Source organism: Magallana gigas, chromosome 4 (assembly GCF_963853765.1).
Source record: "Magallana gigas chromosome 4, xbMagGiga1.1, whole genome shotgun sequence".
NCBI lineage: Eukaryota > Metazoa > Mollusca > Bivalvia > Ostreida > Ostreidae > Magallana > Magallana gigas.
The window spans coordinates 10,204,091-10,218,699 of record NC_088856.1 but is presented as its reverse complement, the minus strand read 5'-3'; the positions used below and the strand labels follow the sequence as shown (position 1 = coordinate 10,218,699).

Genomic DNA, 14,609 nt, shown 5'->3' with positions numbered 1-14,609 from the left:
CAAAACTAAAGCAATCTGGATAGGATCCATGATTAACAGTCAAGTTTTCCTTTGTCAAGATACTGGGCTCCAGTGGACATATGAACCTTTTACAGTTTTAGGTGTAACTTATACAGCTAATCTGGAAAACATGGAACATCTGAACTTTAATGAGAAATTTAATCTGGTACAAAAAGAAATAACACAATGGTCAAAGAGAAACATCTCTCCTATTGGCAGAATTACAGTTGTGAAAAGCTTATTCTTATCCAAGTTTACCCATTTATTTACAGTGTTACCTAAACCAAACTCTCAGTGGATTAAAAAATTAGAGCAAGTTTTCTATAAATATATCTGGGGTAATAAAATTGATAAAGTATCTAGGAAAACTTTACAGTTGGACTATGATAAAGGGGGATGTAGAATGGTTCATATTGATACATACATAAAATCTCTTAAACTTACTTGGATAAGAAGGCTTCTTCACTCTAATTCGGAATGGTCCATGTTTTTCAATGAAGTAATTAATTGTAACACTGCTCATCTCATACAATTTGGATCAAAGTACTCTAAACAAAAAGCTAATTCAACAACAAATCTATTTTGGAAAGAAACTCTTTCTTACTTTGCTGATTTTCTGGATTCTATAGAGCCAAAATGTGAACATGATATATTATTAGAACCACTTTGGTTTAATGAGAAGATCAGTGTGCAAAATAACTATATTTTTTATAAGTCTTTATATGAAAAGGGTTTTTATATTTTATACGATCTGCTGGATAAGCAGGGGAATTTTATTAGTTATGAACAAATAACCAATGATTACCTAGTTAAGCTACCATTTACTAAATATGAAGGCTTAAAAAAGGCTATATTAAGCTCCTGGCCCAGTATCAGGCAATTTTCACATGAATTAGTAGTAAAACCGTACCAGTTAGAATCTATAATAATTCTGTGTAAAGATAAAAAAGGCTCAAGAACATTATATGACTTCTTTATCTCAAAACTACAGCATAGGCCAATATGTGAATCTAAGTGGGAAATTGACTTGAATCTCGTACCAGACTTTAATTTGAACCACATATATTGCAACTCTAAGTTAATCACAAAAGATACAGAACTGGTATGGTTTAATTACAGAATAATTCATAGAATTTTAGGTATAAATAAATTTGTGTATCTTTCTAAGATAAAAAACAATAACTTATGTGCAATATGTATGTTGGAACCTGAAACTTTTAAGCACTTATTCTACCAATGCCCACTAATCTTTAATCTCTGGACAAAATTGTCAGACTATATTTTTAATAGATCTGGCAAGAGAATAACATTTGATATCCAGAGTGTACTATTAGGTGATCCAGATATGGATCATGTAGTTAATTTGATTATTATATTAGTAAAAAAAATTATTTTTCAAAGGTCGAGAAAAGATATAAAGATATGTTTTGAAATGTTAATGTCCTATTTACAAACCTATTACAATACTGAAAGGAAACTATTTACTACTGTAGACTTTACACAGAGATGGTCACCATGGAGTTGTCTCTTTCCAGTATAAATATTTAATTAACACATCAATGATGATGTAGATATATATTAATCTTCTTCTTTTTCTTTAGATAATTTGTACTGTATGTATCTCTAAATATATATAGGTGTTTACAAATTCACTGTACCAACTTGCTGTGTGTGAGAGTCTGTGAGAAAGGGGTGTTCTGTCTGTCTGTCTATATACTATAAAAATTTGAAAAAAAAAAAAAAAAAGAAGAAAGAAGTAAATTCAGACCGCCACTTAAAACCAGTGACGATGGTGATCTTAGTCTTGGTGATAAAATGTTGATAAATCTCGAGAAAACGCAAATGCTCTGAAACAATTGAGTACAAAAGACACGCACGCATTTAGAGCTAATTCAAAATCATGGAAAAGAAATGATATCAATGATGTTGTTTGTTGATTTCCCTGTCCTCAGTGAGGATGAAGTGAGAGAGTTAACATTTGGTGTATATCAAGTCCGACAAGCAAATTTCTACGTCATAGAGCACACTGAAAACGACCAGTACAACATAGACGTGTCTGAAGTTGAATCTGGATTAATTCATACAAGAATTCAATCTAGACATTAAAACAGTGCCCTTTACAACCTGTGGGTAATGTACACTACAAACAGTGTGTGTGTAGTAGTTGGTAATGTCAGTGTAAATCTGGCGCCCGCACTGTCGGATGTTGCGCCCACATCTGTAGCGTCATTTGCTATTTTGGGTACTCTCGCCATCAGTGAATTACGCTATTAATGCTAATAAACAATTCATTTCAAACATTAATGATGCATACGAATGCCAAACAGATTCTGATGACTTTTCTGACTAACCATAATTTTAAACTGACTTCTTGTACATTGAGCATTCTGTTTAGTTTCTATATTCTTGCGCGAGACATGGCCTAACTTTTGTACCAAACTCTACAAAATCTAAAGCCAGTTGAAATTGTCGCGTCGGTTGACAATGGTTTTCTCGGGGTGTCAATTTCAACTGTTACCCTCCCAAACAGGCACTATTTATATAATGTAATGCGTGTACTAGCAACTTAGGTTTAAACTGCAATACCTGCTTCAGATGACGTTTTTGATTTAATTTAATTTTATTATTTTTTTTGGGGGGGGGGGGGGTGATAGAGAGATTATTTATTTACTAGCAAGAGTCATACTTTACTGTCATATCGATCCAATTTTAAGCCAATTTTGCATGCATGTACAGTAAGTATAAGTAGGAAAGATTTTCAAAAATATGTCATTTTGAACTAAATGAAAAAGAATACAGAGAAAAAATAAACAGTTAAAAATATATACAGATATTGCATGTTGTCAAACCATTAAATTGGAAAATGGGAAAATACACACCTACAAACAGAGACCGGGGGCACGGATACAACGTACATAATAAAATTAGAATGCAAAAATAAACAAACAAAAAATATTATGAACCAGGAAAAAAAATAAAATTCAGATAAATACATGGCACCAAAAAAAATATTGTATTCATCGTTAACAATTTTGACGAAATTAAACACAAATTCCGTTTTACAGACTAATCAATTCTCCAAAAATAAAGGCCAAATGATATTTCAAATTGATCAATTAATAAGGCGTCATAAAGGGTCTAACACCAAATAAGACAAATCATTAATTTCCTTATTGATAAGTCTTGAGCTTAATTTAATACTTAATCTTGAAATGTTAAACGTCTTGGTCGATGGTCCTTTTTAAAACAGCGGGTCATGCGATAGATTTAACGTCTCGGTACAAATCGTCAGTCGGAGCGAAACGTTTCGGTACGAATCGCCCCGTAACCCATATAGGTCTAGGTCACGGTCAAAACGTCTGTTGCATTCGCCATGTTGGTCGAACTTTTGGACGAACTTGATCAGTCGTTTAACGCTGTTAAAATGTAATGATATTATCGCCAAGAAACATTGTAAGTGCTAGACCTACATATTGTGGGGTTTTTATTTCTAGGAGCATGAATGTCAGAATGTGTTATATAGTTAAAAGAACATTTTTTGTATTTTCATTGGGCAATGGAAGTTTAAAATTGTTTATCAAAAAACAAAATTGAAGATATCTGCACTGGGTTAACACATATTATTGATAGACTTAAACCAAGATCAGGTTATGATAATAGTTTAACATTGTATTGTTCAGGTTTTTTTCAAGATCATATGATTGTTGTTTATTTCAAGGTGTTTTGGCTAAGATACCGGTAATACATGATCAACACAAAAGATAGAGACATACTTTTTAGCTTATTGAATATTCAGATTTCTAACCAAACACTTTGTTCACAAATACTTTTGTAGGATGTCAAGATAGTCCTTCTCTCTGGAATTTATTAACACATTTGGGTGAAAATATGTTAATTGGTTAATATTTTATTATTTTAAAGTAAGGAACCTAACACAGTGCCCCCCCCCCAGTAGATTGACATGCATTAATTCATAGCACACTGACCCAATATCTCTTATTCGTTACTTTGCAATGTCATTTGAAATTAAATTTGTTATAAAAGAAAACAGTAAAGGAAAGTACAATGAATGTAATAGTTTTTTACTGATTAGATACCTTATTTAACCTTTGATGTGAGATGCTAAAATCTGTGTTATGAAATTTGGTTTTTTAAAACCAAAATTTGGTAATTGATGTTATTGATTTTGATTTGTTTGTTATTATTTATAGGTCTGTCTTTTGATAAACTGCAGAGTTCGCCATTACAACATCTGTACATTGTCAACATGAACCAAAGTGTACAAGGTTTGTAGATGTAATGTGCCACAGGAATGTATCGTTAATAATCATTATAAAGTAGACCAATAACAACAAATACTGCAGTTTCATCATTATTAGAATATCAAACTTGTTATTGTTAGGACAATCATCCATTAAGTTACATAGCATTTAATTAACTAAAGGATTATGTGCGGTTAAATGTATTTTTTTGCCCAAAAATCAAAGTTTTATAAACTGCTCTAAAATAAGGTGAAAAATAGTTAAAATCATATTGAAAATAAGGGTGTAAAAGGTTATCGCTACAGTGATGTCAAAATGTAGAAATGACGTCATAAAGATTGTCTTAGTTTGATAAATTGATGCTTTGTAGCAAAATATAGGTGTTTTTCGATGGTTTTTTGATTGGGAAACATCGAGCGCAGGCTTGCTCCAGTGCCATTTTTTTTAGCATAATATGTATAACTATCTGAAGAAAAACATATGTTAAAATCGTACTTGAACAGACCTGCGCTCTATACTTCCGAATGCAAAATATAAAGCAAAAATGAGAATGTTTTCATTTGTTTGCAAATTTGCGGGAATAAGGTCATTTTGGTGACGTCATAGATAAACAGCGAATGAGCAGTAGTGACTAATAGTACTATATATGTAACCGTGGGTTTTATCATCAAATAATAACACGCACAGCCATTGAGATTTCGATTGATGATTTATGGTGATACAATTTAAACACCCTACAAAATACATACAACATAATCAATATTTAATAACAATAGGACGTATTTTATCACATTTGTAAATAATATATAAATAGACATATTTATCATCAAGCATAAAATCTAAAATATTACACTGTTAGCTAACTTCATGAATTTATTATTCAAAAGGAAATAGGTCTTATTACCCAAATTATAAATAGTAAACTTATAGATGGAAAAGATCAATAATTACCGAATTGTGGACTCAGGTGACTATTACACGTAATTAGTCTAATACAGACATTGACAATGTATGATCAGCAATACATGGCTTTGACCTGTATATACAATAAGGTACTTGTCAATCTATGTACAATGATATATAATTATCAATTGGTCAGATTTATATCAATCTATATAACACGTAATAATTGATTGCTATAGCTCCGTGTAATTAATAAAACAACTTGATATTCTTTATATCATCAATTGCTTATTTACTTCTCACATCAATCACTTGCACAGAATCTTTCATTCTCTCACTAGCGATATTGTTAATGGAAATATTAATAAAAGAACTTACTTTCTAAGGTCATTGTTGTGTCCAATATAAATGACTTAAGAAATATATATAAACCACTTTAGGACCTTCACTCTTTGACTGTAGAGTTGAAATTAAATTATACATAAAACAAACTGAACTCTCTAGGAATTTGACCCTAGAATAACCAATGGAAATCCAGAATTCTTGTTATGACCAATAGACTGTCACTGACCTCTAAACTAGTTCTAATCTAAAACTAGTCCTAATGAATATTTAAAGTAAGCTACGAAAGATAACTCTAATAATAAATTAGTAAGTTCCTGCTTAGTGAAGTTAGTAGTATGTAAATGTACTACATGTATAATGTGTAGTTTAACTTTTAAATTGTTTTATTTATTTTAAAATATTTTATTTCTGAATTTAATTACTTAAAGTTTATAACCCTTAAAATAACACATTATCACATACTCCCCCCTGTTGAAAAATGACGTCATCGTCATTAGGAGTATATGCATGAACAGAATTAAAACACATTTACTTGTTCATAATATTTGCAATCAATTGAATAAAAACATTTTCATACTTTTTATCGGTAGTTGCCATGAGTTGCTGTAACATAGACACTCTTTCTTTCCAGTCATCTGATACTCTGTAACAATGATAATCAGATAAATGACTGGGTGGTTTACTTACCCGTTTACTTCTTCTGACTGATCTATGCGACTCTTCCTCATCTTGATCTATATCAGTATCATGTTCTTGAACATGATTTTCTACTTGTTCAGGTTCGTCTGGTGGAGTAACTTCCGCCTCCTCCTGGGCTCCGGAGTTCCCAGTTTCCATCACCTGACTCTCCTCTCTAACCTCAGTACATCTATGCCTAATGTCAGTTGGGACATTTTTAAGTACTATCCTTACCAGCTGGTTATCTGAATCTGAATCATCATCAGAGTCGTCTGAGTCGGTTTCTACAGCCTTCTCTCTAATAGGCTGTTTTATCTGTCTTGGTCCTGTTATTCTTGGTCTTGGTTGTGGCTTTGGTCTACTGATACTTCTCTCAACACTAGTCTCTTTATTACTGGATGAAACATCTGTATCTAAGTAGCCAATTGGAAGTAATAAGTTCCTATGTAATGTTCTTTTCTTTCCTTCGCCATCCTCTCTTTCTACGACATAGACTGGGATATCTGCATTTGGCTGCTCCTTAACTATGTACGGCTTTTCCTCCCATCTATCCATTATCTTATGCTTTCCCTCAAATGCTAAAATTTTCACTAACACCCTATCCCCTATATCTATCCTTGCCCCTCTGGCCTTAAGATCATATCCTTCTTTCTGCTTTTCCCTTGCTTTATCTGCAACATCTTTTGCTATTCTAAAAGCATCCTTCATTCTGGTCTTTAAGTTCTTGACATAATCGTTTAAACCTTTAAAATCTTTTCCACTGACATTTAAAGCTAAATCTATAGGTATTTTTGGATGACGTCCAAACATAAGAAAGTATGGTGTTTGGCCTGTACTTTCATGTCTTGTACAATTGTAGGCTGAAACTAATGGTGCTACATATTCTTTCCACTTGGTTTTCTTGTCTGGGTCTAAAGTTCCTAACATGTCAAACAATGTTCTATTGAAACGCTCCGTCATTCCGTTTCCCATCGGATGGTAAGGTGATGTCCTGGATTTCTGAGTACCTGTAATTTTACAAATTTCATGAATGATCTTACCTGTAAAATTAGCCCCTTGATCTGAATGAAGTCGATTAGGATATCCATAATGAAAGATGAAGTTCTTAAGTAGTGCTTCTGCTGAAGTTCTTGCAGTCATGTTTCTGGTTGGTACAGCTTGGACATATCTAGTAAAATGATCTGTAATAATTAACATATGTTGATATCCTCCTGATGATCTTTCCAAAGTGACATAATCCATACAAACCAACTCTAATGGATAGGTGGTCCTGATATTAACAAGTGGTGCTATCTGGTTGGTCTGTGATTTCCTGTGAACACACCTGCTGCATGACTTTATCCAGTTCTCTACATTCTGTGTCATACCTGGCCAAAAGAATCTATCTTTAAGCAATGACAGTGTTCTGTCTCTACCTGGATGTCCAAATTTGTTGTGAATTTCTGTCAAAATAAAATCTATTTGATTTGCAGGTACTACTAACTGCTTTCTTGTTTCATCCTCAATTTTGATTTCCTTGAATAAAATATTGTTTTCAATGAATAATCTATCAAAATTTCTGTTGAGGACATGTGGCAAAAATTTCGCACAAATTTCATCTGATCTAGGTTTCCTTCCACTTCTCACTACTCTCTTCCAGAACCTTAGAGTCTCGTCTTTATCCTGTTCTTTAGCCCAGTTAATGTGCTTGGTAACAATTTTCAGTGATGAATCACTATCTTCCAGATTCTCAAAATTGTCATCCAATACCAGACTCTCTACATAAGGTTGTTGGTGTAAAGTTTGACAAATAGCCTTGATACAGCTAGGAATGATAATACCTGCACCCGATGAGTCTATCTGTTTTTTGTCTGATAGTCGGCTTAGTCCGTCTGCGTCTGAATTGTTCTTACCAGGTCTATAACAAATTTCTAAATCAAAATTGGATAGGGCTGCTAACCACCTATGTCCCGTCGAGTCTAACTTGGCAGTTGTCAGAATGTAAGTTAAAGGATTGTTGTCAGTAAACACTGTCGTTTTCCGTCCATAAAGATAATCAGAAAATTTTTCCGTCACTGCCCATTTTAAAGCCAAAAATTCGAGTTTGTGTGCGGGATAATTTTTTTCTGACCTACTTAGGCTTCTACTTGCATAACTCATAACTCTATTGTACTTACCCTGTTTTTGATATAGTACGGCTCCCAAGCCATGATGACTTGCGTCTACATGTAATTCAAAAGGTTCCTGATAGTTTGGGAATCCCAGAATTGGAGGTTGAGCTAAGTGTTGTTTCAGCTGTTCAAAAGCTGCTTCTTCCTCTGATCCCCACTTCCACTTCTGCTGTTGAACCTTGTGGCCTTTCTTCTTGATAGGATTTGGAAATAATGCAGTGAGGGGTTTGGCAATCTTACTGAAATTAGGTATAAACCTCCTGTAATATCCTATAAACCCTATAAATTTCCTTACCTCCTCGGGTGATTTAGGTGGTGGCCAGTTTAGCACTTTCTCTGTTTTCTCTGGGTCTGCTTCTATTCCCTTCTCTGACACTATGTGGCCTACATACTTGACCCTCTCTTTGCAAAATACACATATATCATCAATTGCTTATTTACTTCTCACATCAATCACTTGCACAGAATCTTTCATTCTCTCACTAGCGATATTGTTAATGGAAATATTAATAAAAGAACTTACTTTCTAAGGTCATTGTTGTGTCCAATATAAATGACTTAAGAAATATATATAAACCACTTTAGGACCTTCACTCTTTGACTGTAGAGTTGAAATTAAATTATACATAAAACAAACTGAACTCTCTAGGAATTTGACCCTAGAATAACCAATGGAAATCCAGAATTCTTGTTATGACCAATAGACTGTCACTGACCTCTAAACTAGTTCTAATCTAAAACTAGTCCTAATGAATATTTAAAGTAAGCTACGAAAGATAACTCTAATAATAAATTAGTAAGTTCCTGCTTAGTGAAGTTAGTAGTATGTAAATGTACTACATGTATAATGTGTAGTTTAACTTTTAAATTGTTTTATTTATTTTTAAAATATTTTATTTCTGAATTTAATTACTTAAAGTTTATAACCCTTAAAATAACACATTATCACATATATATGCAAAATAAAATCCATAGGCAACTTTGAGGGGGAAAAGTTGTACAAGGTTTAAAAGTATATCAAATTTGCCTTTTAAGCTTTTATAAAGGGGTAAAGGTAACATAAAAACCAAGTATTATTAATTTGAATAGATCATATTGTACCTTATTTTTAAAATATTCCCTGGTTAAAGATGCACAATAAGTCAATTTTTCTATTTTATAAAGTTTTTTTTAAATGGCATTTTAAAGATCAATCATTTTCATCTAAAATTAGAAAACATGGACACACGGACGTAAGGGCAAATAGAATGTAAAATACTTATTTCATTTATAAATGGATATTTTACTCCTCAATGTAGTTGAATCATAAATTTAGTGAAAATCTGCATACAAAACAATCATTTAAAATATTATGTATTAAGAAAAACAAAGGAAGGAGGTCAGGTTTTACCCTTCATTTGATTTGACCTTTTTGTACTTAAAGTGCAATTCTCAACATAATGAAATATGACTTAAATATTCTGGACAAAAAATGTGAACAATAACATCATATACCAATATTGTTTTTTATTATATAAGTATTATAATGATGGTCAGAATGAATATATAAAATAAATATATATAATATATATTTTGTTTAAGTTGCATCTTTCCTGACCTTTTTGTACTTAAAATTAGCCAACTTTTAATAATAACCTATACAAAAAAAGTTACACTTAGTCATAACTTTTCTGTAACTAAAGTGTTACTTTTATGTACCCAAGATTTAGGTACATAAAAGTTATGACTTTTTTGTACCTAGATTGGACTTAAACTTTTTGCACTATAACTATAATGTACCTACATTGAACTTAGAAATTTCTTAGTGTAACTAAAATGTACATGTACCTACATTGAACTTAAAAACTTTTCAGTGTAACTGAAATGTACCTACATTGAACTTAGTAACTTTTTAGTTTAACTAAAATATACCTACATTGAACTTAGAAACTTTTCAGTATAACTAAAATGTACTTACATTGAACTTAGAAACTTTTCAGTATAACTGAAATGTACCTACATTGAACTTAGAAACTTTTCAGTATAACTAAAATGTACCTTCATTGAACTTAGTCAATTTGTGAATGTCTCTCAGATATTTTTTGCAGTAAATGCAGTTTGGACTTTGTCATTTTTACACTAAAAATTTAAGTGTATTTTATCCAAGAGGTTCAAGTCTAAAGTAGAGTTTTATCACAATAAATCTAAAAACTAATATAAAATATCGTTATAACTTTGTTCTTTATAAAAATCACCATAAGTGTGTGTGTGTGTAGGTTAATCACACACTGGGTAGTAAATCATTAAGATAAGTTTGAAAACAATGACATAACCATTATAACGGGAATCCAGTCCATCAATTGCAACACAAACACCTGTCGTCTTTATAAGGCACGAAACAGGAAATCACTTTCCGCCTGAACGCACACACATCCCAGGTTAACAGTAAAGGGTGTCTAAAGAGGTCATGATTAGTCCGTGCTGTGAAGACACCGATGTTTGTTTAAGATAAAAAGTTTATGTGTGTGTTTTGACCATCCGACATTTTTATTTTGCTCCTGCAAGCATTATTTTGTTATCTGTTCATCATCATTAGACATTACGATTTTGTTTAAACACTGTTAAATACTAAGGGATAGCATCAACTTTATATTATTACTGAAAATTTTTCCAAGAGTAAACAGTAGGCCTACCCCATGAATGAAGGAATAGAGTAGATTTCCAGAAATTGATTCAGAATTTTCCCACGACATCGAGTGCATGCGAAGAAAAGGGGGGTGGGGGAAGGGGTGGCGGTATTGTTTGTTATTATGAGATGGGTTCACAATATTTATTCACATATTTGATTAATAGACACGTTGTTAACAAAGAACAGTACTGCTATTTCCATCTGTATGTTTTCCCAGTACTAGCCTATCTTTCATCGTAATTTATAACAGCACATAGCTAAGGACTGTGTTTTAAACTTTGGGAAACATGGTGTTTTTTTTAAAAAGATGTTATATTTTTTAGTTTTACATATTCATCAATTGTAAAAATGCATTGGTATTTAAATTCATTTAGTTTTTAAAATTCCCTCAAATTATTCAAAATGGCAGCTCTCGAGACCGGAAATGTCAAGTTTTGATGATCGGTTAATAAACTAACAGGTTGTAAGGAAAGAAAATATTACTAAAATTCGTTTCATTAAAATGCAGAATTCTTTAGATAATATTAAGTAAATAATATTGTTTTTTTTAACTAAAAGAAACTTTAAAGATTTATCCCGGTTTTAATCGTGGCTGTATCGTGATTGGCCAAAATTTCAAACTTTGACTTTCGTGAATTCTGATTGGACAATTGCCATTCCGCCATCAAATTTTGAAATGGGCAAAGAAGACAGGAGGTGTTGTGAAGATTTTCCTGATTTTTTCAAGAAATATGCAGAATCACAGCGTGTTGTATGTAGTAATGAAACTGCAAGCAGTGGTTTCATAAAGATAGACATGCCTAAGACCTGGATGATATGGCTTTAGTTGTGGATGACCATTTCCATTCAGGGTAAGTCTGATATACAAACAAGTCATTTTAAATAATTCATTTGTGTTTGCTTATCTCAATTTTTATTATTGCTTTGCACTTAGAAATGAATTCCATTTGGAATATTTCTGGAATTCTAATAAGAAGTGCATGATCTTATCATCTATATCAAAGTCTATGCAGCCATGTATGTAGACTCTTTTAATAAGGGTATCATTGTATTGCAGAAAAAATCCAAACTAAGTCCAGCAGACTGTACACCAGATTGAAGATACACGATCATTAATACAAGATGAAAAAAGTAAGTGGGTGTGTTTATCAAGTAGAAATAAGATATACAGATTTTAACCATATATTATGTATATCTTTTAGTATAATGAATTATTGTAAATCTGAGAATATAATGGCAACTGCTGTATCAATGTTGACTTTTTTTTTTTGGGGGGGGGGGGGGGGGGGTTACCAGGTCAACAGAGAATTGAAACGTTTTACTGATATTTGATAATTTATGCTACGTATATTGAAAATTGTCAAACAGTATCATGTTTTAAATTGTATTGCCTTCTTTTAGATTGATGGAGGACGAGGACAATACTATGAAAGAGATCAGATGCAAGAGCAACCGTTCCCATAGAAATACATGCAGCCATGTAAACAGAAACCAGTTTTCACCTGCCAGGTGCTGGTCACATTTATATTCAACATGGGTATGCTATATAATTTTCTGTTTTATGTATAAGCTAGTTGTCAAAGATTTTAACAGTTACAATGCAAGTACATGTAGTAAGAAATTGCCATAATGAAACATTCTTTTTTTATATACATTTTAGGAACTTATTCATTAGAAACAGATCCAGTTGTTTGCTGATAAATTACTGGTATCATCTAGAGCCAGGACTGTTTTAAAAATGACACTAGTATGTTTGGAACAAAATCATGCTAGTATATGTTAGGAACCTAAAACATGCTTTATGAAGGTTTTGGTCAAATTTTGGTTTACAAAATGTTTTTCAAACTTTCTATTCAAAAGAGCAAGAACATTTGACACACATGTAATTCCAAATGCTTTTATGTTAGATTATTGCTTTATTTCAAAAACTTGCATATAGGGCCTGTAATGATTTGTGATATATATGTAAACAATAAAATGCTTTCTTGGGTGATTTATGCGGTATATGAATGTAGCGACATTGCAGAAAAAATACATTACCCGCATTAGCGAGTTATGAAATTTTTTTCTGTAATTATCGCTCCCTTCATTACCTGCATGCATCATCAAAAAAAGCATTATATTGTTTATATTTATATCTTTCTTTTAACAAATTAATAAATTGACTGTAAAAATTAGTTAAATTAACTATAATATTCTTAATGTGCATCAGTACGTAAGCTAAAAGAAACAGCCAAATTGTCTTCAATGGGAATGTGAGTCTGATATCATCCTGATTATTTCGTGCAGTCAGTGATTTTTCTACGGTCATTGTAGGTTTCGACCAATCGATAAACAAGGCGTTAACAATAAATTTCCGTAAGAAATAGAGGAAAACATACTCATTAGATGTAAATATAATTCAGTAAACATATAATGATTAACAAAAACAATGACTTGTGTTCTTTTGCTCACATGAACAGATAGGATTTTAAATTCCTATTCAAGAGCAAAAACAATTTGATGAAAAGTTCTTAATGTCAACATTAGGGACTTTTTTTTATCAGTATAACACCTGTACATGTACCTGGTTTTTTTATCTGAAGTTTATGATATATATTTTTTGCCTACATCTGCAATTTTTCTGTGTAACTTTTCTGTACCTAAATGATAACTTTTTTGTACCTACATCTATAACTTTTCTGTACCTAAACAATAACTTTTCTGTAACTTTATGTATAACTTTTCTGTACCTACATCTATAACTTTTCTGTACCTAAATGATAACTTTTCTGTAACTATATGTTAAACTTTTCTGTACCTACATCGGTGACTTTTCTGTACCTAAATGATAACTTTTCTGTAACTATATGTATAACTTTTCTGTACCTACATCTATAACATTTCTGTACCTAAAAGATAACTTTTCTGTAACTATATGTTTAACTTTTCTGTACCTATATGTATAACTTTTCTGTATCTAAATGATAACTTTTCTGTACCTACATCTATGACTTTTCTGTACCTAAAAGATAACTTTTCTGTAAGTATATGTATAACTTTTCTGTACCTAAATGATAACTTTTCTGTAACTATATGTATAACCTTTCTGTACCTATATGTATAACTTTAATGTACCTAAATGATTACTTTTCTGTACCTACATCTATAATTTTTCTATACCTAAATGATAACTTTTCTGTACCTATATGTATAATTTTTCTGTACCTAAATGATAACTTTTCTGTACCTACATCTATAACTTTTCTATACCTAAATAATAACTTTTCTGTACCTATATGTATAACTTTTCTGTACCTACATCTATAACTTTTCTGTACCTAAATGATAACTTTTCTGTAACTTTTATTTTTAACTTTTTTGTACCTTAATGATAACTTTATTATAACTTTTTGATAACTTTTTTATACCTATTTTATTTTTATGGAAAAATAAATCGTCAATAGTTACACTCTAGTTATGACTTTTTTGTACTTAAGCAAAAAGTTAGAATAAAGGTATCACTTTTTGATGCTAATTTGGAACCATAGTTGATCAGGCCCCGGGGCCATAAAACTTAGACGAGCTCACTTTTGATCTAAGTCTCACTTTTCCAGTATATGT

At 31.7% G+C, this 14,609-nt stretch overlaps 1 long non-coding RNA gene across 1 annotated transcript; it reads left to right on the top strand.

The window, feature by feature from the left end:
• Positions 1-3,328: 3,328 nt before the first annotated feature.
• LOC117681817 (uncharacterized) lies at positions 3,329-13,024 on the top strand. Its single transcript, XR_010712763.1, has 5 exons — positions 3,329-3,453; positions 4,212-4,286; positions 11,734-11,857; positions 12,064-12,137; positions 12,408-13,024. It is a non-coding gene; the product is annotated as an uncharacterized lncRNA (long non-coding RNA).
• Positions 13,025-14,609: the final 1,585 nt, after the last annotated feature.